The sequence below is a fragment of the Prinia subflava genome, chromosome 1 (genome assembly GCF_021018805.1).
Source record: "Prinia subflava isolate CZ2003 ecotype Zambia chromosome 1, Cam_Psub_1.2, whole genome shotgun sequence".
Lineage (NCBI taxonomy): Eukaryota > Metazoa > Chordata > Aves > Passeriformes > Cisticolidae > Prinia > Prinia subflava.
In genome coordinates this window covers 95,781,318-95,807,087 of record NC_086247.1, presented here as the reverse complement: position 1 = coordinate 95,807,087, position 25,770 = coordinate 95,781,318, and the positions used below count along the sequence as shown (strand labels likewise).

The 25,770-nt window shown below is 38.1% G+C and overlaps 1 protein-coding gene across 4 annotated transcripts in view; it reads right to left on the bottom strand.

The window, feature by feature from the left end:
• The window catches only part of TPPP (tubulin polymerization promoting protein), a 116,204-nt gene that overhangs the window by 65,294 nt on the left and 25,140 nt on the right, over positions 1 to 25,770 (bottom strand). The gene's annotated exons all lie outside the window — the stretch shown is intronic.

Below are 25,770 nucleotides of genomic sequence, written 5' to 3'. Positions count from 1 at the left end.
TCTGAGCAGTTGCTGTCATTATGATTACTAACTAGAACAGCATGCTCCCCTCTCCTCTGTCTGTACAGTCATGGTTTGAATGTATAGGAGACCACTGACTGAGTGTGTAGAAATGGCAGAGGAGATGTCTTTCAACAAGCTTTGATTTACACTCTTTCCAATCCAGGTCCACAAAAATACCCTAAGGATAATGACTTGTGAGTCTAATGTATGGAAAATCAGACGTCAGCCAGCAACATGCAGTCCCAGCCCAGAAAGCCAACAACTGTATCCTGGGCTGCACCAAAAGCAGTGTGGGAGCAGGGTGAGGGAGGGAATTCTGCCCTCTACTCTGCTCTGATGAGAGCCTACTTGGAACAATGGATCCAGCTCTGGGGTCCCCAGCACAGGAAAAACATTGACCTGTTGGAGCAAGTCCAGAGAGCCACAGAGTTGATCACAGAGAAGGAACACCTCTGCCATGAAGAAAAGTTGAGAGAGAGTTGGGATTGTTCAATCTGGTGGACATATGGTTCCAGAAGACCTTACTGCAGCTTTTAGAGGGCTTACAAAGAAGGATGAGGGCAGGCTTTTTAGCAGAGCTGTTGTGATAGGACAAGGTAATGGTTGTAAAGCAAAATAGGGTAGATTCAGACTAGTTATAAGGAAGACATTTTTAGGAGGATGGTGAAACACTGCAAGAGGTTGTCCAGAGAAACGGTAGATGGCCCATCCCTGGTCAGGTTGGATGGGGCTATGAGCAACCTGATCTCATGGATTATGTCCCTGCTCACTGGGGGAAGGGCGAGGTGGTGGTGTTTACCTAGATGACATGTAAAAGGCTCCCTCCAACTCGAACTGTATGAAAAATTATAATACTATGAACACAGCATAACACACAAGGCTGTCATACCCCCAGTTTATTTTCACCATTTTTAATGCCCTGTTCACATTGAGGAAATTCCTTCCTTGTACCAGCTTTTCAAAACTTATGAACTTAAGAAAAAAAAACCCCAACCCATAACCCCCTAAATAAACTAATTTCTTTCTATCAAGCAACTGCTACAAAGAATCAGCTTCTTTGTATATATTTGTAACTTGTTTTTACGAGTTCATTATAAATATCTTGTTTCCATGGGAATAACAAAACAAATATATTCACTTCCATTTTCCAGGTCTTACAAGTTCAAACAATTTGTCTACAATTCAGTATGCCAAGGGTAATCACTCAGCTCTCACCACTCATCTCTTAGGTTTGGCATTCCAGAGAGTTAGTATAGAAAGAAGATAAAAAACTGTATGCTAAAAAAAAAAATCAAGGCATCAGAATGAAAATTAAAGCTGACCAAAAAATAAGACAAAATGGAAAATAGCAACAAACAAGGGAAGGTAGGAGGGAAAAAAGGTTTTTACAAAAGTAGATGTCATAAGCTTGGCCACTTCAATGAAAAGAACAACATACATGAAGGACATTAATAACAAAATTTTTAAAAGCCCTATACTTCATTATGACACAAAGAAACCTTTATTTTTAGAAAGAATACATTCTTACATACCATTCTATTTTAAGCTCTGCTTCTCACAACAAACAGAATTACTCTAATGCATCATCCTTCAGTGGCAAAAACTGTGTTCATGGTACGATAGTGACACCCTCCTGTATCTACACATACATTTGGGGACAGAAGGAACACACTCAGAAGAATTTTAGGAAACTTTCCATCACTTCCCTTTCCTTGATAAGTCTCTCCACGTGTGGCCACTACATACTGGGAAATTCCAAACTGAAGTTTGAAATCCTCAGTTTGGTCTTGGGAGCCCAAGTTCATCTACATAAAAGCATCAGTTCTGCGTCTGGACATTAGCACAGTAAACAAAGTGCGAAGTACCAAACATTGGTCCAAAGTAGATTGGAACAGCAAGTGATGCATTTTTCATTTGCAACTCTTTCTACTAACAGTAATAATATTTGTCCTGAGTTCTTAAATGTGAAAGCATACGGCTGCAAATGGATACTATGGACTTGAATACTATTTGGATTAAAGTTGTCCACAATTTCAGCTGAAAAGCTACGCAATTACGCTTCATATACCCAATAGACAAAATCCTTGGCTGGTATTAGAGATCTTTATCTCTACAACACTGTAACAGTTCAGTGTTAATACAACAAAGTTTGCAACTTACTAGTTCCTGCGGTAATTTCCAAGCTACCAAAAGTCATCCCAAATTCCTATCACAATAGGACACTTTTCTATTTTCTTGCATTGAAGATAGGAAAGAAGATGTAGAATTACTGAGAGAAGCTTCTAGTTTTGTTAGCATATCAGAGACGATTACAGCAGGATGCAACATCCAGGACTCTTGTGCTGTGGAAATTGTCATCTACTCACAAAGGTCTAAGGAGTATAGCAGGCCTGACAAGGGTCTAAAAACACCATACCTAGAAGTGAGAGCCCAACAAATGTTTTTGCATAAACTCTAGCAGGAGGAGTTTTGTTTGCAATTCTAAATTCACCAGAAACTTGGATGTCTGATCAACTGAGCAGTCAAGTAAAACTCAACAGCATCTTTTCTTGTAAATTAGAACAGGACTTTGGGTACTTCCTATATTTATTACCTTCCCAAGGCAGTCTCATTCATGCAGAAAACAGCATGAGAGAACACGCTGGCAAGAGAATGCATGAGCAGCTTATTTGTCACAGTTTCTGACTTCTTGGCACAATAAGCCTGATGAGTCTATTTCTGATTTGCCACTATTGCTCCCACATCTATGTAGGCAAACGGTAACTATTACTAACAAATATTTCTGACTTATCAGAAGTAAACAGTAAAAAGTATTCAAATTAGTCATATAAAGGCATCATCACTGAGAACAAGACCATTAGTTAGGTGTTTTATCCTAACAGCTAACCAAAGGCATATTTCCTAATCACATTCAGCCCTGACTTCAAACTTTAGCTGTTTCTCTTTAATCTTAACAAGCCATACTAGAAAGAGTCATTACAACTGAAACCTACCAATTTTCATACAAAGACTTTTCTTATTTACCACTTTACAGCAGCAACTTTATTATTATTACTCTTACGGTCCAGGGCATTCACCCCTCTTTGTTTAGTAGAACAGACACTTTCTCTTCCTTGCTACTTGTAAAAACACCAAGTCTTTATGATGTAGTCTATAAACATAATGTATTTTGATAACAATTGCTAGTGGTGTTTGTACTACAAATCATAAGGTACCACAGACAAATTCAAATTCCTTGAAGCAAAATAGGTTTGTACCAGTTTCTGCAAAACACAACACTCATCTAACAGATGTATTTTTTTCCAAGAATGTCTGCTGCAACATTATCACCACAAGGTCCAAGGCTATTTAACCAAGCAGCATATTATGTTGCAGGGCTGGTGGTTTATTTATTTTTCTTTTTGTGGTTTACAATTTTCACTTTTTCCTCTTTTACACAGCTCAGAATTTCTGCAGACTATCAGCACGACAATTCATAGCCAAGAAGTCTCAAACTAATGGTAGGTCCCTATGTAGCTAACCAGGCTGGTAGAACCTTGCAATCTAATGGAGTATTGAAGACATGCTGTGAAGGTTTGGTTTTTGCTACCTGTCAGTCAAGAACAGAATAAAAAACCCCTTAGATATACAGTGCCAAAAAACCTTTAAAAATGAAAAAGAGAACACTTTCTTGGATAAAGCTGACCAATTTATTATTAACCCAAAGTATAGGCTTGTGTATAAATTTTAAAAATACAGCTGAAGACAGATGAACAAGCGAAGAAATACTTCTGCTGCTTTAATACTATCAGGTTATTTGCACTGCACTAACAGCTCTAAAAAGAGCTGGTTAAAAAAAATTAAGGTAACAAAACTTCAGATATCACTTTACATCAGATTTCTACCCAACTAATGGGTAAAACTGGAATACTGAAATTAGACATCTGTATGTTGATGCAAGCAAGAGTAATTTGGCATATTGTGAGGAAAGAGGCACAGAAGATGTTTTCAAATCATGATCCTGGGAAGAAGCTACAACAGAGATCTTCAGCTAAAGTAGTGATCACTTCTGGGACACAGGTACCTTTGAATGCATGGCTATTTACCACAAGTGGACTCTTTTGAGGGGAAGAGTATGACTGACAACAAAGACATCCAGATGACCTTCACAATTAATCTCTCTAAGACAGACAGCATCTTGGCCAGGTCACAGTATAGCAGTTGGACTACATGGCTTCATATACCCCATGACCACAAGGAAATGCCATTATCAGTTCTCTAAGAAAGAAAAACAAGACAAGCCAATGCAAAACGCAATACAAAATTCTCTCACTATATCACTGCAAATAATCATGACTTACAGAAACCTCCCTGGGAGTGGGTCACAAGGGCAGAACACCTCAGATCATTCACTCAGGAACTGAACCTGGGATGGTCAGTTTTCCCCTCCTGGTACTTTTTGTCTCATTAATAAGCAAGGGTAAAGCAGAGTATGCCTAGTTTATTTTAAGTATCTGAAACTGAGACAGCTGCTAAGCTGTGAAAATCTGAAGCAAGAGGACATCAACGGCTCACTAAACCAGCAGTTGATTAGACTTTATTGCAACTTAAATATTTTAGGCTTCCCTTACAAAAACTCTATTTTCTGATACTTAAGTTAACATATCTCTCCTTGACTTTTTTTTCTATCCTATGTGTTTCCTATATGCTTTACTCGTGGTGAAAAATTATTTCCTTTAAAATAAAATCTGAAATTCAAAAAAAGACAAGCCCAAGAGTTATGCACCTATCAGATAAAATAGTATTGGGAAGGGAACTAAGGGGGACTGGAGAAAGAATATGCCTTGGTAAAAACATTACTAAGTGAAAGCTTCCAAAAGAAAGCAAATCCCAGAATGAGTTAAAGGGGTTAGAGATTTAATGGGATTTACAGAGGATGAGGAAAAGAGAAAGTCCAAGCAGCCAGTAGGTCTGATAGCCATATACGGCTTAGAGGAAAAGATTAAATTAGCTAAATAGAGTAGCAGAATCCAATTGTTTTACATTTGTTTGGGGTTTTCTTCAGTTAAGGAGAACAAAAATAATGTTACATTTGAATATTTAATCATGAAGATTCATGTAATGGTTAGCTACTGAAAAGAAGTGTAAGGAAAGCTCTGTGAAGCCTGAAGAAAGTGCATGCCCCAACTTATATTAAAGGAGTTTGCAAGTGTATTTGGCATGGACCAGAGTTTGGAAAAAGATAGAAACGTGCTACCAAGTACTCTGGGAGTACTTGAGCTTTTCCTTGTTATAGAAGAGAGATATCCATCTTCTGGTTGTCAATCCTGTGGACTCTACCCAAAGAATGTAAAAACTACACACACAACAGATAGAAGACAATAATTTTATCACTCCTTAGAATGCTGTCTACTCCTGTGAAAGAATCCAATAAATGATGTACAACTTTCAGATAATGTTTTTCAGTAACATAGAAATCCATCCCTTCAGAATATGAAGAACTGATACCGTTTCACCGCACAATTTGGGTGGAAGTTAAGACATTAAAGGACATGGCATAGGTAAATGAAATTAGCAGGAATATTAGCCAAAGTACAGAAAGATGAAAGAAAATAGGAGCAATTCAAAAAAGAGGCTGCAGACAGGTTTTAAACACAAATGGAAGGGAACAAACTAGTGCTGAACCAGACAATGCCTCAAAATCAGACTTCTGGCATATATGCTGGTTTCTTCTCTAGAAGGCTCAATTTATTTGCTTTATTTGGTTCTTGTCATCTTAAGGATATGCACTAGGCTAGGCATACACACAGACCATAGAGGAAGGGAGCAGAAACTAAGCACAGTGTAATAACCCAATACAGTGCACAGCTGCCGGAGACACTGCTGAGCACATAAAAATTACAAAAATCCAAGAGGATGATGCCATAGTGCTCATTAAGTCAGCCTCCAATAAATAAATTAAAGCAGTTAAGACTAGCTGAAGATTTACTAAGCATTCTCAATAGCTAATTACTTCATCTGTCATTCTTCCCAAGGCTGAGCATATCACACAAGCTAGTGTGGTAAGAAGCTATTTTCATATAATAGTACTTACCATTTTATCTTCAGAGAGCTGAAAAAGCTGATACAACCACTGCAATTTCAAAAGCTCTTTCTGCTGTTGAAGTGCAGGGGCTTAGTGCAAAGGCTTTACAGCTGAGAGGACAGGGCAAAGAACCAACATCACCTGTACTTTCTCCACCAGTTAAAAGCAGTGCACATGAACACACTGCCTGATAACCCAGGGAAAGAAAAGTAGGATACAAAGATAAGGCATCCTTCTACAGATCACCAGCAATCCCATGTGAGCCGACATGTATCATTCATGTCCCAGAACAAAATAAACAAATCAGTCCTGAGGTGACTTTATTATGCTTGTATCCCCAGTCGTCTGTTCTGTTTGTGCTTGATATTAAGTTCTGCACCTTTAAGACTGGTCCTGAGAGCAAAGTGGGGAAAAAGAAGCACAGAGTTTGTTGTTAGAAACTGTATTTACTCTCCCACATCCTTCACACAGACTGTGTTGTCCGCAGCACGGACAGAGCAGGAGAGAGCTCTCCTTTGTTTTTGGATAGTTTTTTTTTAGCTAGCCAAGGCAGAGAAGTTCCCTGGACTGTGGCTTTTCTTTTTCTTGGAACTGATCAGTCTGCTCTGGACTGAAAACCCAGAAAAAACATGGGGAGCCCACACCTGTGGCCCACTGTGGCTAGGACGTTGTATTGGCGCCAGAAGGACTGATAAGAGACTAAGGGGGCCAAGCTACAAGGGCAAGGACTTTGTGAATTTGCCATCTCTTCAGAATAGCAACAGGTTTTATTGTTTAATTTTTTTTTAATGCTTGTGAATACTTTGCTTGTTAAATAAACAGGTTTTTCCACTTTTCTCCACGGAAATCTTTTCCTGAACCAGTTGTGGAAGAGGCTGCTTGAATTCTGCTTTCTAGAGGGACCCCATTCGGAGGTTTCCTCCCAAATTTGCCCTAAACCAGGACACCAGCATTTGGGTTTATTTTGATTCTCTCTCTTTATTTAATTTCTAGTGTGAAGATATTTTATTAAAAATGAGGCCAATCAAAGTATAATGAAACAACACCCAAAACAAACACACTTCTAGAACACTGTGACAAGCCATGACCACCAGTAATGTCAATGCTGCATGGCCAAACATCCTCTAAGCAGAAGTGAATGCATTTGATTCTAAGAAGTTAATCCATAAAAACTATACAAAATTGTTCATAAGTATGACTAGAAAAATATTCTCAAGGACACCTTTCAGATTACTAGCTATTTTTCAAGACTTCATTTACATTACTAACCCGAATTTATATAAATACATGGTACTCAGACAGGAAAGAGACACAACCTAATGAACTTTCATGCTAGCACTCTCAGGTTTCTGGCAACCAGTAGCCTTCCTTACTGCTTTCTCTCCACAAACAGTATCAATGTTTTGACTGAGTCCACATTCAGGGAAGACATTACCTTTTTTGATGAAACCAGTTAACTAAGAACAGGACATGATCTTTGACAGGGGAATAAAAAGCAGAATTTTTACAACAGAAAACAGAATTACATAAGACAGTGCTGTTTTTATTAATGAGATCAAGAACAGAAAAACTTCATATCTAAGAACTAGATATTAAATGGTCACATGGTATGACATCCTACTTGACACAGAGAAAATTCAAACTCAGAGAAAGAGCAAAGGCATTATTACATAGGAATGGACACAGTAAGATCTTAACTCCTTAAGGTGAAGAAATTAGAGCTTAAATTATGCTTTAAGAACTAAATTGGACTTTGAAAATAAACCACTGCACAAGGGACAGAACAATAACTGAATCTGACTCTTTATTATGGAACAACAATGAGCATCCAAGCTTCTGTCTAGCAACATATTACTCAAAAATATTTCTCCTCCCAGTTTTTCCTTAAAATTACATTAAAACAAAACCCCTGCTTTTATGTGCTACTGACTTTCCTGAAATTTCTTTCTTGTTTTCCTCTTCAGATATTGTGATGTTTCAGCAAAAGCTCTAGCTGTGTATCCTTACAATGTCTATTATTATGAGTGATTTTTAATTGCCAGGGATTTAATTTTTTAATTTTTTAAGCCATTTTTCCTGTATTGAGTCAATCCATTTCAGAGCAGCATGCAAAGTACAATGCAAAATGGTGGCAAGGCAAAGGGCAAGTATTATGGGGATATGGTTTTTAAATCACCATGAAGCTCGAGTAAAACTACAAAAACAACTTGAACATTTTATTGCTTGTTCGTAAGGAAAAAGATGTTTGGGTCACTGTTTCTGTAAGGCCTCTGACAAAATTCCCATCCTAATTCAGAAATTACACTGAATATAAAGAAAAGAAGTCCCTGGTTGATGACAAGAAAAATGAAGGAAAAGGGATGGATAACACAACCTTGAATATTAGAGCACATTCACTCTACTGTTCAGGCATGGCATGGCAGCTGTTTGTTAATCACCACTCTGCAACAGGATACAGCAAGTTTACTTGTATTTCTTGGCCAAGAAATTCAGAAAGCGCTGTCTGATAGCTGAGGTAAGCAGCTCCAGGACATTCCTCCTCACCCTCCAAGTAAATATTTCCAACTGCAGACTGGTTTTCAGCGACTTTTTGTGAGAAAGGAACAATACCATTTAATACTATACATAAGAAATACTATACATATTTTTCAAAAATAGTTTTGCATAGTTATTTCTGAAATATAATTTAAACAAAGCAACACAGTTTCATGTATTTGGGAACTGCAGCCAGCTCAGCAGACAAGCTCAGCAGTAAGCAACTCATTCCATACTAAAATGTAACTATGGAAGCCAGAGCAGGAGTCCTCTAATCCAAGGTGGAATTTTCCTTTAGAGTTTAATGACACAAAATTTAAACCCAAAAGTTTCATCAGATTTTCTCAATAAGAAAATATCATTGTCAAATGGTTTTATAACAGCACCATTCCAGTTTTTCAAAATTTCACAGAGTTGGATTGTTCTCCATGTCAAATCACATCTAACCACAAAAGCAATTTCTGAACCCAGTGACAGGTCAATGACCGTGAACTCTCTAAGTAAAAAAGTATGTGTTTGTGGGAGAGGTTGTTTCAGTGATCTTGATGACAGAGAGAAACCAAGGATGTATGTATATCTGCTAACATTTTTTGCTGGCAATATGAGAAGGTGGCAGCATTAAAAATAGACAGCTGGCGTTAACTGACACCAGCACGATCTCAGTGTGTAAGAGTCATTGACCATGGTTGGAGATAGAAAGGTGTGAAATCAATAATGACACACCAAGTGAAAAAAGAGAAACTAACGACACTGTTAGTCCATATCCATAGGTCACATACAGAGAAAGCCACAAAACTGTTTTCCATAACCAACAGCCAAGGACCAAATCACGACCTTCAAGAAAGGAGAATCCACACTGCAGTTAGGCACAGAGCAGAAACCAGGCATTTTCTCTTTCAAAGAGAACAAGAAATACAAAAGAAATAAGAAGAAACTGCATATTTATCCCCTACTGGAAGACTGCCTTCCCATATGAAAGCGAAAATTGGATGGTCACAGCAAACCTCTAAATATACAGTCCCCAATCTTGGAGAATTTTCCATTCTATGTCTGTTTCTTGCAAAGGAGATTTCACTCTATGTTAAAACAACAACATTCACAATGATGTCCTGCTCCCTATGTCCTTCTTATTGTCATGTCTTCTGAAAAAGCAATTAAAGATGCAATTGTCTTCATTGGCACCATCCTCATTTTACAAAACAAAAAGCAAGACAGAAGAATAGGTAGACTGTGGCCAAAACAGTCTGTCAAATAGTCTACAAATGACATGAGGAGAGTATTTGAAGAGGTATCCACTTGAAAAGAACAATAGGTTTTTTAGAAAGTGCAGATGGGAAATGTTAAGGCTAAATTATAGAGCAGGAAAATCCCTGTAACTTACATATGAGAGTGCCTTGTTTCCAGTACAGATCCACAAGCCAATTCCATATGTCTGCCATTGCCAATGCAGAGAATGTTCTCTAGTAAATTTTTCTGCTATGCCTTTATCATTTCTCCTTACCATATCTTGTGGAGACAGATATCTACCTTTGCACAGATTAGGGGAAAAATAGCTAATGCATCTGACTACTTACGTTGTATATCTCAAGAGCAATCTCTAAGCACTTTCCATCTCAGCACAAGGTTACTGCAATTGATAATGCAACCCTCAATCTGAATGAAGATCCTCCTACTAATCATAACCAAGAACAACTGTAGGAAGCCCCAATATACCACACAAGTAATTAGGGCATGCCTGTGAGCTCAGAGACCAAAATAATTCAACATAGGTAAAGCACAGAGTTTTATCCATCTCCTGACAAAAAACAAAAAACAAAAAAACCCAAACAAACAAACAAACAAAAAAACAACCAAAAAAACCCACCAAAAAACCCACAACAACAACAACAACAACAACAACAAACACCAAAAAACCCAAAAAACCAACCAACAAAACAATTCTAGAGAAAGAGAAAGCCTGCCAAACAAGTAGTTACAATAAAGCTACATCCAGCTTCAGAAAGAAGCCATTTTGACTCCTTGGGTGAGAAAGACTGATCCTCTCTGCGTCCAGAGCAGGGAACACATTTTCCAAAGAGAACTCTCAGTTGTGCCACAGAATCTGCACAACAGTCTATGCCAGTAATGTCTTGGCACTTTGTGAAAGCTATAAACAGACAGTGACCAAATTCTCTACGGGGATCTATCACCTCCCCTGGATTAAAGATCTGTATAGAAGATCTTTACAGTGCTGACTCATGTGCATCTGAAACCAATCCAAAAGATAGGCAGAAGATTACGACAGTTGATATCAATTAGATATTCTTTCATTTACATCACACTTTTGTATTCAAAACATGCAGAAATTTACAATAAATGGAAGTTTACCCATATAGTTGCAGACATCATCATCACAAACCAAAATGATAAGGAACAACTGGGAAGACTCCAAGATGCTGGAATGAATTGTGAAAGCAGAGAGGAGACTATAAAAAAGCAACCATCTACTCTTTTGGAAATCTGTGACTTCTTAGGACCAACACCTTCTGAAGGAAGGTATTGAGCCAATGCTGGGTAAGATTTGCTGCCCTCTTGATTTTTGCTTAGTACAAAAAGGTGCTTTCATCTTCAAACACAAATCAGTACATTTTTACACTAGCAATCTTCAGCAACTCTCAGTTACTTACATTCAGAAAGGAAGCTTCACATCCATTTTTCTTGGATTATTATCTCAGTTCTGAAACTGTTTTCTTCAAAGCCTCTGATTTCACCAGCAGAAGCAACAAAGTATTGCTCCAAACTGTCATCTACTGACATGTTTGTGCAAACACTTTCAATGTATCTACTCCCAAATGTTTTGTATAGAAGGGCAAGTTTTCTAAATAGTGGGCAGTTAATGCAACTAGTATTAGACTTCTGTGCTCTTATTCCAGTGCATGCCAGAAAACTGTCTTAATTTCCAGGTAAAAACTAACTTATTTAGTAACTTATTTAGTAACTTTGTGGTTCAAAATCTTCTGAATGAGGACCACTGATGAATTTCCATGGGATCTAACTCACCATATAGCATCTCACCCTCCATCAGTGCTGCCAGCAGGGTAGATGCTGTTCATCAGCAAGTATATCCTCACAACCTATAAAGCACAACACAAACTGGCTCTTGCAAGAAAATTGGATGGTACAAAACCAATAGATTAACACAATGCCATGCAAATACACACAGTTCAGCTCGCTATTTTGTGTTGTATGTACCAGCCTGTGCAGGTCTACTCTGAAATCTCCCGAAACAAACAACTGACAAACATCTTTGCAGGTTTCCATGTTGGTCTTTTTTATTACAGAACCTCTACATTAGGAATGTTTACACAAGCAGTCAATTTGAACTAACTTAAGTTCTTGGTGAATGTATTTATAGTCATTTAATATTTCATAGCAAAACCAATAGGAATTCAACAGCAAATGTTTCAGGCTAATGCTCTCTTTCAATTACTTAACAAAGTTTACCAGGGTAGAACACAATCAAAGCAAGTTTTATACACTTCTGAACATCTTATCCTACACCTACAGAGTACCGTATACCTACACGTTGACAAAGCTCTGAGATCACAGCTACAAAAACTACTGAGTCTCTATGTTTTTCTAACCTGCAGCGCTTATAGGGTGTCCAACCCTTTAGAGGCATTAGAAGCTAATTACTCTCACACTTCAAAGCTCAAAAAACCCTCCAGATTTTCAAATGGAAATTTGAAATTGAGCAGAAATTCTGGCCACAAATCTTCTGAGTACATGCAAAATAGGTACATTCTGTATGTTTCATTTTCTTAAAACAACGGCATGACAATTAACAATGCTATTGAGAGGTTAGACAATACTGTAACTCCGTTAAAAATCACTATGTATTTTTAAGGGAGTTACACACTATGAAGCTGTGCTCTTCAGCAGATTACTTCTTCCAAGACTAAGAGATCACACCTGGGGCAAGCACATACAGAACTCTAATCCATACTTGGTCTAAGTTATTTGAGTAACTGTCTCCAGAAAGTATGTCTTGTCATCTTCTTTATCTTAAAGCTTAGACAAATGGAGTTGAAAAACTTCTAAAAAGAGCAAATGTCATATTAGATAACATCAAGTCAATGCCCCTAACATTAAAGAAGTCCAGCTCTCCATGGGTAGTTCTTAAGTCTGATTGCTCTTATACACCTCTGGAGTTTACCTCAGGTTACCATCAATTCACTGTCCACGTGGACTATGGCTTTCACAGATTAGTACTCAAAGACAAGGAAGCCAATGACTGATTGACACAGTGTAGCATCTGAAAGGGAAATAAAAGGAACAATCTTCCAAGCATGCATGAGATAATGTATTGTTGAGCTAATAACACAAAACTACATAAGGAAAGAAGTTATCAAAATTTTTCAAAATGGCCAATGTTGACTGAAGCTGCAGTCAGCTAAATTTTCAAGTCAGACTCAAAAGCAGACTGTTAAATCAGCACATGGAGTTGATCCTATTCAGTACAGAAGCAGGAGAACCAGCAGCTTATTTAACTACCTAGTACCCTCCCTATAGCTTTCTCTATTTGGTTAGAGGAGTTCCAATAGGCCACACTCTGTTGTCTTTAAAAAAAAAAAAAAAAAAAAAACGGAAAAAAGGATCAAGCTAGTTCTGTGCACTTTAGTTCAACAGATTTCCCAGCTATGACATCCACTTCAGCATAACATAAAACTCTCCCATTACTCTCAGATGAGGTGAAGTGATGAAAGAAAAGCAATCTGTCTGGAAGAGGACACCAAAGCTCCAGCTTTTCTGTAACGGTAAGGAAATAATTTCTATTTGATTTTACTATGAGGTCTGTCTAAAAAATCATGCTATTTATGTTTGGTTTTTTTTAATAAAGGATGAACTGCTGAAACACATGCCAAATGTATTGACTCTCCAAAGCATCTACTAAATTGAATATTCTTCATTGTTCTTTTTAAACTAGTACCAGAACTTACCGGGAACAAAAAACATCTATTCAGATTATAGTCATTAATTTTAGATTTTCATCCATACCACTCATTATCTCTAATAATTAGCATCAATTTGAGTTCATTGTCCTGAACTCAAACCTCGGACAGTTAGTTCATCATCATTTTCATCTGATATCTAGAATTAAAATTCTTTATTTATGGATATACATAGGACAATCACCTAAGAGAGTGTCTATCAGGTACCATAGGAGGTACACATTTTCTTTTACTATGACTACCTTTCTGTACCTTCTCATATTGTTCTGTTAGACTTGAAACCTCTCTCTCAACCTACAAAGCTATTCAGACTAAAAAAAGACAGAACCTATAAATGCCAAATTACTCCCTTTTTCTTATTTTTTCTTATTTGTAGGCTCTTTTAAGAATACCAGCTCACCTGTTATATTTTTTGCTGAAAATTAAAAAGGTGCCCAGAAATCAAATAAAATATCCTCCCTAGAAACCCTCTTGTAGAGCTGAAAACACTAATGAATGCATACTGCTTAGAAACCTACAAAACCAGAAAGGATGTTTACTACCTGTTTCAAATTGCAACACAGGAAGACCACCCCACAAAGGAGTATCAAAACAGAGCTCTTTGTATTCCCCTGGTGGGATGAACTACCTTAGTGTTCATGTGGCTGCTGTGCACAGGAAGGGATGGGAGAGCTGATGGTAAATGGTGATGACCGCAGTCATCACTTTTAAGGCAGCCCATACCACAGAAGCTTTTTCTTGCAGAAGCAAACACATAACCTTTTTGTGAAATACAGACTGCAGATGATGATAAGAACTGCCCACCCTCTATGATCCTCTTGTCAGTAGCTTCTCATATTATTCTCACACTGGTCTGGGTCAGATAAACCCTCCATTCTTAGCACTGACAGTTCCATTCAGAAGTTTAACAAACACCACCCCACAAAGAGTAACAAACACCTCAAATAGCACAAAGCAGCTAAATCCAGGGTTAATTGGTACTGCACTGGGAATTGTAACGAGTATATCTGGAGATCCTGTATAACAGAGAGAGATTCCAGACAATAAGCACAGGCCCATTTTGTTTTCTCACACAAATTTTTCAGTTGTGCTGTAATGAACTATTATCATGTTACAGTATCACTGTACTGTCTGTTGTTAACTGCAAGAAAAACAACTTCTCATGTACACAATTATAATGATATAAAAGCTATCAGTTACACTATTTACAAACCATGAAAATACCATATTGACAGTACAATAATTACTTGTTAGCTTATTTTCATTTTTAAACAATATTTGCAACTAAAGGCATATAATAAAGATCCAAGACATCTGGACAATGAAGCAAGTGCTGTCATGTGTCATGAGAGTCACAGCCTGGTGCCAAAGATGATCAGTGTTCTGCAGCTGTTGATGACCACGATCACAAATGGCACTAACTGGTACAATGCTCTGCTATATCAGCAGAGACAAACAGATGTACTACCTCCTGCTCCCCAGATTATGGTTGTGCTTTATCAGTTTCTTTAGAGTCTTCTACGTTTCTGCCTAGAAAAAGACCACTCTAGAAAACTTTTTGCTGTTCTGAGCATCCTACTACCACAATCATGAAAATAAGGTAACAGAAGTATCTAGCAGTTTGCTGAAGAAAAATATATCCACTGAAAGATCTGCAGCTGCACTGGCCTGGCTTGTTTGCAGCAGGAAAACTGCATGAATTTTACAGACTAAAAAGACTCCATAAAATCAACTTTTGTGTCAAAAGGATAGACGTATCATATGAAGCTAGTGTCACAATCATGAAAATAAGGTAACAGTGTGAGACTGGAAGATTTCCCACACTTTCAGGTCTTTCCTTTCCAGAGCAAAGTTGGGGCAGAGAAAAGACGATTCAGTGCTGCCAAGGGAACATTCCTCATTTTTTGTCACCACATGTTCCCATCCTTTCTACAAAGCTCACGTTCAAAACCCAAGCAAATGCCACAAAAGCTTTGCACCTGGCACGGGGCTCACTTCTGCAGCACCACAGCCCCTGGCAAGCTGGCGGGAACTCTGTGCTGGTGGGCTCTGCACACAGCATGGCACCATTCCCAAAAGCTCTCCAGAACCAATTCCTGGGAAGGAAAAGCACCAAGAAAACCTATGGGACTTCAGGAATATCACACGTTCAAAACAGACACCAAGTGCCCTCGCTTTCACAATGAACTCTTGGCTCCACTGAAACAACTTTGCCTCAAGGTATTTTCCACTGCTTGCCATCACTGACAAAGCTTCGGGTTTGATTTTAAGCTGCTCCACAGCTTAGGCAGAAACTTCATGATGCAGAACCCTGCAGCAGGGTTTTCTTTCCTGAATTACAACTGTCCACATAGTATGGAAACAGTCCCGGCCTGCCTGAGGGACTGACTGTGTCTTTTCAGCAATCAGTGCTGGGAGTGCCTGCACTGCCAAAAACCATGGGGACAGGCAGTAGGTGAGGTGCTCTTGTTACTCCTCACCAGAAGAGTACAACACCTTAGCCACACTGGCTACACTGTCAGCTGCAGTCAGCTTTCCTCACTGAAACTGAATGCTTTCCTACATTTGCTCCTTCAACCATAAAACTTCACTATCTAACAGCACATCTTCCTAGAAAAAGTTGCCATGGAGATTTCTTTATCCAATTAAAATATTCTGGCAGCCTGCAGAATCAGCACCAACATTCAGTCTCAGCAAGATTTTGAAAATCATTGGTCTGCCGGCAATAGCCACAACCTTTGTAAAATGAGAAACAAAAAATGACTGTAACACAGAAAAAAATTTCAAAGAGCAGGTCTGCCCTTGTGGGTTGTTTTTTTTGCGGGGGGGGGGGAGGATGCTACCAGAACTCCCTACCAAAGCTGTATTTACCTTCTTTTGAAATCATGCGAATACATGCACATGCATTAGAAGTCCGCAAAAAGTCAGAAACAGAGATCAAGATTCAAAAAAAATTTGGGTTTCATTCATGTTCCTTCAGTTCAACACGTGCACAGACATACCCACACAAAAGAAAATGATAAGCAACTCCACTTCAATAATGCCAGGAAAGTAACACCAGTTTAACTAATCCTGATGAGGATTTAATGTCCAGTCTTTAGAGAGACTGGTTCCAAATTCAGTTGTAAAAAAGTCCCAAATGTCCTGATAATGGAAAGAATACATCAATTAGTCTCTTCCAAGTCAAGCCACTGTTGTTTTTTTAACAAAAGACAAACAAAAAGATTGAAGAACAATAAACATCACTTCAGATGAAGCACATTTCTATTCACAAACATCACATCTCAAGCCGACTAAATATAAATTATTTTAGTAGTTTTACACCCATAGGCAGATTAAATATATCTGATTACAATATACACAGTATATTAATCCTCTGTCCGAGATGAAGGATTTCTAGCTCACATCTACTTTTAGGAGTAAATAACATCTATACACAAACACTTTTTTCCTTATAAAATTTCCACTCTAACTTCAGAACAAGAAGTTAATTTCTACTGCCTATACAGGAGAACAAAGAAACTTGCATTTATTCCACAGGTCACCATGTACCACAACCAGCCCCCTGACCATCTTAGTGGCCCTGCACCAGGCCTGTTGCAGTGTATCAATCTCTTTCCTGCACAGGGGAGGCCCAGACTGGGCACAACACTCCCAATACAGTCTTACAAATCCAAGCTAAATGGAAGGATCACTTCTCCAGACCTGCTGACCACACACTGACTTATGCAGCCCAGGATATAGCTACCCCTCCTTGCTGCCACCACAAGTCACACTCGGTGCAAGGACTGCTGTCACCTCACCTCCAGAAGTTTCCCATCTCTGCTAGTTTTGGCTGGAGTAGTTAATTTTCTTCACAGTGACTAGTATGAAGTGATATTTTGGATTTGTGCTGAAAAACAAGTGTTGATAATATAGAGATGTTTTTGTTACTGCTGACCAGCACTTACACAGCCTCAAGGCCTTTTCTGCTTCTCCTACTGCTCCTCCAGCAAAGATGCTAGGGGTATGCAAGGAGTTGGGAAGGGACACAGTCAGGACAGCTAACCCCAACTGACCCATGGTATATTCCATATCATATGACATCATGTTCAGCATACAATCATTGGGAAGGAGGAAGTGGGGGATATTCAGAGTGATGGTCTTTTCAAGTCACTATTCTGCATGATGGAGCCCTGCTTTATTGGGGATGACTGAACACCTGCCTGCCCATGGGAAGGGGTAAATTATTTCTTGGTTTGCTCTGCTTGTGTGAACGGTTTTTGCTTTTCCTCTTGAACTGTTTTTACTCAACCCATGAGTTTTCTCTACTCATATCCTTCTAAATCTCTTCCCCACCCCACTGGTGGTGGAAACAGAAAGTGGCTACATGGGGCTTATTTTCCAGCTGGGGTTAAACTATGATACTGCCACCATCACCACCTCCAGAGCTGCCTCCTAGACTGCTGGCCCACTCTCCAGCCCATGGCTCAACAATTTGGTGATGATGTTACTGAGGTCAAGTCCTTGCCATAATCAATGTATACTAACTATACCCCTTTACCAACAGTGTCATCAAAGAAAGCAATGAGGTCCATCAGGTGTAACTCATCCTTGGCAAATCCATGCTGGTTGCTCCAAATCACTTTCTTGTCCTTTGTGTGTTGAGAAAGGACTTCTGAAAGGATTTACTTCATAACCTCCCCAGGGACTGAGGTTATGCTGATTGGCCTGAACATTAACTTTCCTCACTCTGTCTCTTCATGCATGAACTGTACTGCTCCCACAAAGCCTCTCCCTGCTTCCGTCTCTTGTGTACCTCCTTCTCGTGGACCAGCCCAGTCAGAAGCTCCATCTTTATCCTTGCTAGCCTGTTGCCATGCTTGCCCGACTTCCTGCACATGAGAATGAAACGATCTTGTGCTCTGATGAAGCTGCTTTGAAGAACAACCAGCTCTCCTGAACACCTCAACTCTCCAGGGCAGTTTCCAGAAAGCAAATGAAGAGGCCAAGATCTGCCCTTCTAAAGTTCAGGTTTTTAATTCTGTTGTTAATCTTGATCATTTCTCTCAGGATCCTAAACTATACAATCACCTGGTTGCTGCAGACAAGGCCACCTTAACCATCTTCTACTTTAATCCATGAAAGCAAAACTGATATTTAACAATCTGGAAAATGTTTTCTTGTTACTAGTTACTTAGTTTGTTTAGTCAGTAAAACTAAGGCAGATTTCACATAGCTACTTTTATAAATGAAAAGCAGGTAGTTCTAAATTATGGTGCAATTGGCTGACCTTCAAAAAAAACAAACAAAAAAACAACAACTGACTTCTACTCTAAGCCAGCAGAAGTTCTTGTAGCACACAAGTGGAATAAGCCACAGTGTGGCAAGTAGTACCAAGCAAGCTGCTATATATAGTAGTGTGGATGACATCATGCAGCATTCCATATCAGCTGGGAAATGAATCACTTACCACTGTATCTATAGGTTTTCAAGTGATGTCTGCCTCTGCAAAATCGTGTAAACATCACTACAGGTATAAATTTTACCCATTACACATGCATAAAACAAGCCTATGTTACAGCAAGTGAATTTAAAACCATCTTCTTTCTCATATGCGATCACTGCTTTACTTTTAGAATTTATGCCTCTTGGCAGAAGAGGGAGAAGAGCTGCTTTGTTTTTTTAAACAAAAAGCTTTTGAAGGATAAAGTGCAAATCGTAACATTACATTTGGCTCTTTAGGCAAGAAAGACAACTGATTCTTAATTTCAATAAAAATATAGATGTGGCAAAAAAGAACACTTTCTGTTCAAACTTACCTACATTTCTACCTAAAAATGCACAACTTCACAATTTGCCTGAGACTAACCAGAAAAGATTTTGCTCTGCATATTGTTCTCTATCCACTCCAAACTTATTTCCCGATGCAGACATATTAAAGTACAGAAGTTAACTGTTATGCCTACTTCATGCATAAACCAAGATTAGAAAAATCCTTTTCTACGTCACTATCAAAAGAATGTCTCCAGTACAGATGTAAAATACAGTGTAAAATACTAGGTGATTCATTTATATATAAAGACCACTTCATACCTATTTAAATACTTCAAAAATTTAAGAGAGGCTTTAGTAAAAATCTTCATTAAAGACTATTTACTTCAGAGAAACCTCATGGATGGATATTTGTTTTGAATGAGCTCAGATGTCAAAGTACTAGTCCTTTCAAATACAATAAGCAATCAAGAAGCATTGTTCAATATAAAGAAAAGACAACAATTGCATAACAGTTGACAAATGGGGAAAGCATTCTTGCCAAGAGTCTTCTTGACATCTTCTCAGAGCAAACATTACCCATTTCAAGTCTTGCAGCCATGGTGAACTATTGCTGCATTAAGGCCCAGCTGCTCCTAGGTGGAAGCACTCCTGCAGAGACCTGACTAATCCAGGCTGTGGGAATTAGGCTAAACAGCCAAGTATGCAAGACAGTGAGGACAGCACACGGGTAGGTCTGATCAAAAGCAGGGCACAATAAAGTGTGTTATGAAGATTATTCATGGGAACAAAACCTTCCTTTCTCAAAGAGATGGAGGAGAGTTTTCTGGCCTTTAGAATACATGGCTTCCTCAGCAACAAGAAAACATGTCAAAGCAACATCAGGAACTACTAATGGAAGTTCAGAAGACAATTATGCTTCCACTTGATCTTTTACCAAGAATATTTTAAAGGCCAGGGAGTAAGGTATATTCACAAAGCTTCTGTAGCTTAACTAATCTTCAAGAACAATCCAGTAGAGAACTGCAAAAATTTGTTCAAAATTAAGCACATAGTAACATCAAAACAAACAAATGTTTCCATGGAGATGACTACCTAAATAAATGCTCACAATGGATCCAAGGGCTGATGTCACCCAGGCCTGCCTGCAACCACAGTAACATGTCAGTGTAAACAGAAATATTTTTATTTTTCTATTTGATAATGTCATAGAATTAGCAGTTTTATGGCAGCGCTTAAAACACAGTCTTGCAGTGCTGAGCAGTAACACTTCTAAAATAAGAGCAGAGGTATTTATATCGAGGCTATTACTACTACCATGTTAACTACATACAACAAGTGGAGTATGTGTATGGCATAGCTAACATATCAAATTTCCCAGAGCAGTTGTTGACCCTCAGTAAACAAAGAAATTTAAGTTCCTAAAGCAACATGCCAGAATGCTGATCAGAGCTCAGTAGCATCTATTATTCTTTGGTGTTTTGCTTTCTTTAATAGAAAAATGCCCATGGAATTCCCACTGTCATGAAAAACATCCATCTTCAAATGCTATTGCATGCCTGCATATTGTATGTCTCTCAATTCAGTAGGCCCAGATTGCATTATCACTTTCTATTAAAAAATATGAAAGATGTTTATATAAAGTTCAGATAGTTTGTGAAAAATTAATGCTTCAAAAGATCTAATATTACTAAGATATTTATACTAAACTCCTACATTTCAGCAGAAACCTGAGCTACAGGGAGATTGAAGATATAACAAAAAAAGTTGGAGTACTAATTTTAGTTCTGTCAGAAATAGTTCAGATACAGTAATGTATGAAAACTTCTTTTCCCACAGAATATTACTGTGACTTATTCTTTGTCCTCAAGTATGGCAGTGAACTTATGGACCAGTTAGAAAAATTACATCTTATGAAGTATTTTCAGGCTTTTTTTTAAATGATCATGTAAGCCATTTTTGACTGAGACAACGTTGCCTCCTTTTTGACATTTACAGAGAAAATGTTTTGTTGGTACCAATTAGCAGAAGGGATTTTTACATAACTTTTATGCAAGTAACTTTAAGCTAGTTTTGAAATTAAAATTTATCCTGGAACTGGTGTTACTGTTTTATGTAGTCCAAGGAATATACGAAGAAAGGAGTACAACATCTCAAGTGATGACCTTGAAACTACAAAAAAGAAAGCTTACTGCATAATTACATTTACAGTTATCTACTTTTCTGCTGGCTTTGCTGCATTTTTCGTTTTTTTTAAATTTCATCTCATAAGATGGTAGAACTTTCGTCTTTCAGTCTTCACAATTTCTTTTGCTCTTCCAAGTACAGGATGCATGGAAAGTAAGTGACATTGTAAGAGATGGCTTTATTGTATTCTTTATAACCTAAAAAATAAGAAAAGTTTACTCTTCTACTCATTACAGAAACTGAAGTTTATTCCAACTGCATTAATGCAACCCAAATATTTAGCATAAATATAGGTGTTTTAACTCTGCTCTCTAGGGACACAAATCATAAATATTCATACATGTTATGAATATACTATTCTCATAAGAGGGTTTTAGCTTTTCATTTCAAGTACTTCCATTGCAAAATTCTTTGCTGCTTCAATTCTTGTAATTTCCGAGCTGACAATTTTAACAAACAAACTTATATTACAATCCACCAAATTGGAAGGACTTGTGGGGCCCTACAAATTACTGTTAAACAGAAATATTTAGTGGAAGGAAGGGGACAGATCACCCAATTTACATATTTTCTTACCAAATAATGTCATTCTAGCAATAATTCTTTCATGTCTACTACTGTGGATTCTTTGCATTAGATTATTCCTTATTCTTATCCTCAGGTCCATATAAATGTTGCACTTACATGATGGCCTTCAGTAGACCTTTTTATGCAAGATAAACAGACAAATTGCATTTCAGTCTGACTGGACATCCTCATGCATTCTACACTTATTTTCTTATTTGTAACAAAGGCTCAATGGAATTTCTTCAACCTTTATAACAACATTAAACTTAACTTTAAATGAACTAATCTCTGAAAGACAGACACATAGGTCCCAGCTTTCAAGAAGTATCACAGACTATTTCAAACTTTCAGAAGTTTTGTTCACTGGTTTGGCAGAGGTGGAGAGCGAGTGTTAAGTCTACAAAAATGTTCATTACTTCAGAGTAAACTCTCTCCTGGAGCAGAGCAAGTCGCCAATCGGCAAATAAAACATTATTTTTCAATAGTTCTTAGGTAAACATATCTCTTATTAATTTTCCTTGTTACTTTACCCTATCAGCAACATTTAGTTCCTACCTATTTTGCCAGTATCTACTAGAATAATAAATGAAGCCTGGGAAAGTTAACAAGACAACAAAGGTGGGCTTTATACATAGTAACTGATGAATCCAAAGAACATTTCTACTAGATTAATTATTTTCTAGTGTCTGAACAACATGTGCCATTGTCATAAACTCTAAGTATAGCTTGCTAGAAAACAACCCTGCTATATACAGTAGCTTCCCAGTAATAGAACCAACAGAAAGTATGTTTGGAAGTTCTAACACAATGCTAGATGGCAATTGTAGTTGGGTATGGGAAACTCGGTTTTTTTAATGTTTGTTTTGTTTCCTGGCTAGCGTACAACTGCTAAAATCCACCAGCCCCATCCCACTGAACTACCACTTTGGCTGATTGTAAGATCCGAGGCTGAGGCTAACCTTGTGAGACACACTTTAGCTCAAGAGCCCAAAACCAAGAGTGAAGCACAAAGCCTTCTGGTATCCATAAGCAGAATTCTTATTGAGGCATTGAAGCTGCACTTTACACTTTTGGAGGGAATTGGAGATTCTTCTATAGTGTTTCAGGTTTTACATTTAACATAGATGGGGAAAAACTTGGTTTGTCAAAAAACCATAGAGCTCTGCTGTGAAAAAGCTGCTTGTAAAATAAAAACGTGTATGAGTTTATTATGTGAGTATGCCTGCTTTCATGCGTTACCAAATCTATTATTATCTTTGAGCCTAGGGTTAAATGTGAAGTAAAAGAGAAAGCAAGGAAAAACAGCTATCTGAACATGCTCAGGAAATCCTGTATACCCAGCTTATGCTTAACCCTCCTAAGTTAAAGCGTATGACTAACACTTGAGTTCCTACAGCCATTAGATCTTCTCTTTTTAAAACCTAAAACATCATATGTGAAATAAATGTGATCTAGACTGAAAAGAATTGCTGACACATGCACTCAAGAATAAAAGTGTAAAAAACCCACAAAACCCCAACAGTTAAGAGAATGTGGAAGTATACCTACTGAAAGCATACATTCAAAAAACAGACCTTCCCAATAAAGATAGCAAATCTCAGCTCCCATATGCCACTTAAGCAATATAATTTAAAAATAAAATAATTTTAAAAGAGAAGAATATATAAAATACATGTTATATGCACATGTAGGGGTTGAGGAATGAACAAAAAATTAAACAATTAAAACTAAGATACTTTTGCATTTGATGCAGTTATCTACTAAGCTTTTAAATACTAGAGTGCTGTTTTTGGTTAGGGTAGAGTTAACTTTATTCACAGTGGCTGGTATGGGGCTGTGTTTTTGATTTGTGTATCTACAGGGTAAATAATTTAGTGATATTTTTGTTATTGCTGAGCAAGACTTACACAGAGCCAAGGCCTATTCTGCTTTCCATACTGCCAGCACTGGCAAGGAATGTGAGGGTGCTTGGGAGGTTGGGAGGAGACACAACTAGGACAGGTGACCCCAGCTGACCAGAGGGATATTCCAGACCACATGACATAATGGTCAGTAAATAAAGTTGAGGGAGGAAGAAGGAAGGGGGACATTTGGAGTGATGGTATTTGTCTTCTCAAGTCACTGTTACATGTGATGGGGCCCTGCTGTCCTGGGGACAGTTGAACAACTGGCTGCCCATGGGAAGCAGTGAATCAATTCCTTGTTTTGGTTTGCTTGTGTGCATGGCTTTTGCTTTTCCTATTAAACTGTCCTTATCTCAACCCATGAGATTTCCAGCTTTTATTCTAAATTCTCTCCCCAGTGCTGCTGGTGGCAGAGTGAGCAAGTGGGTGCATCGAGTTTGCCTGCTGGCTGGGGTTAAACCAGCAACTGGATAGAGGAAAAGATGTCATGCCTTTTCCAAGAGAAATGACAACACTCAACAGCTGTCACAGGAGTGAGGTCAGAAAAACTGCTGAACTAGCCCTCCCCCTCAAGAGATAGAGACATGAACCCCCAAGCTGAGCCGGGAGCATTCAACAGCAGCAAGGGGATTTGCTGAAATGCCCCAGGAGTCTCAGGTACCTGCCACCTTACAATTCACTCCTGCACAACAGGACTGGATTCCTTCTGCCCCAGCAGTCACCAAACCTGATACTTCTTTATATCTGCTAATGCTGTGCATCTGTTCATGCCACATCATGGGGTCATTCTTTCACTAAAGTGCAAAGAAACTGATATTAAAATATAGCACTAAGGTAATATTTATCTAAAGGAAATAATAAAACAATTTATTTAGCTGATGAAAGTCAAAGAAAATTTGAAAATATCATAGACCAAGAAGAAACAAAACCCTACAGCCTAAACATCCATTTCAAATAAGCCAGTTCTCTGACAGTATATCTAACTCCATTAATACAGCTTTCAGGAAAATAAAAGTAGGGATTGATACAAGGACAAGATAGTGGGAGTGTGCATATATAGTGTTTTCACTTACTAGATAAGATCCCCAAGGAGAAAAGAAACAAAGAAAGAAATCAATCAAGTAAGTAAGGTCATATCATTCTATATATGTTACACTGAACAACTTTCAAGATTAAAGGTCTTTTCTTCTCTGCCTTTCTCCACTTTGATGCAGCTTAAATGGTCGGTGCTTGTAAGCAAGATTTTCCAGCTACCTTATAAGCAATGCAGTTTTCTCCCAACATTACACCACAACAGTTGAGTGCATGAGCCAAGTAAGTGTTCCTACAATTACAATGAAGGGTCCCCTTTTAAAAGCATGTTCCTCAACACAATGATGTGTGAAAGAATTTAAACAATTACTGTGATAATAAAAAGCAGAAAATACATGATTATCATATCAGATGTCAGGGGAATACAAAAGGTGAAAATAATCCAATTCTACACATAAAGCAAAACCAAAAAACTTATTTGGGGCTTCATACAGAATATGTCATAACAGATTAATTCCTTGTTAACATATTTCCTTTAATATCTTCTCTCAGATTTGACACTAGCTCCAGTTAGTTTTACTAAAGCTCAAGTCCCAAAAATAAGATCAGATGACCAAGACAATCCTAATTCATCATAGCCAAGAGTTACCATCCCATATTTACCAGCAGTCTGGCATGGCCCTACACTTTAAACCTTAGCTGGTGTGCTGGACATCATGACTGTTGTTAGAAT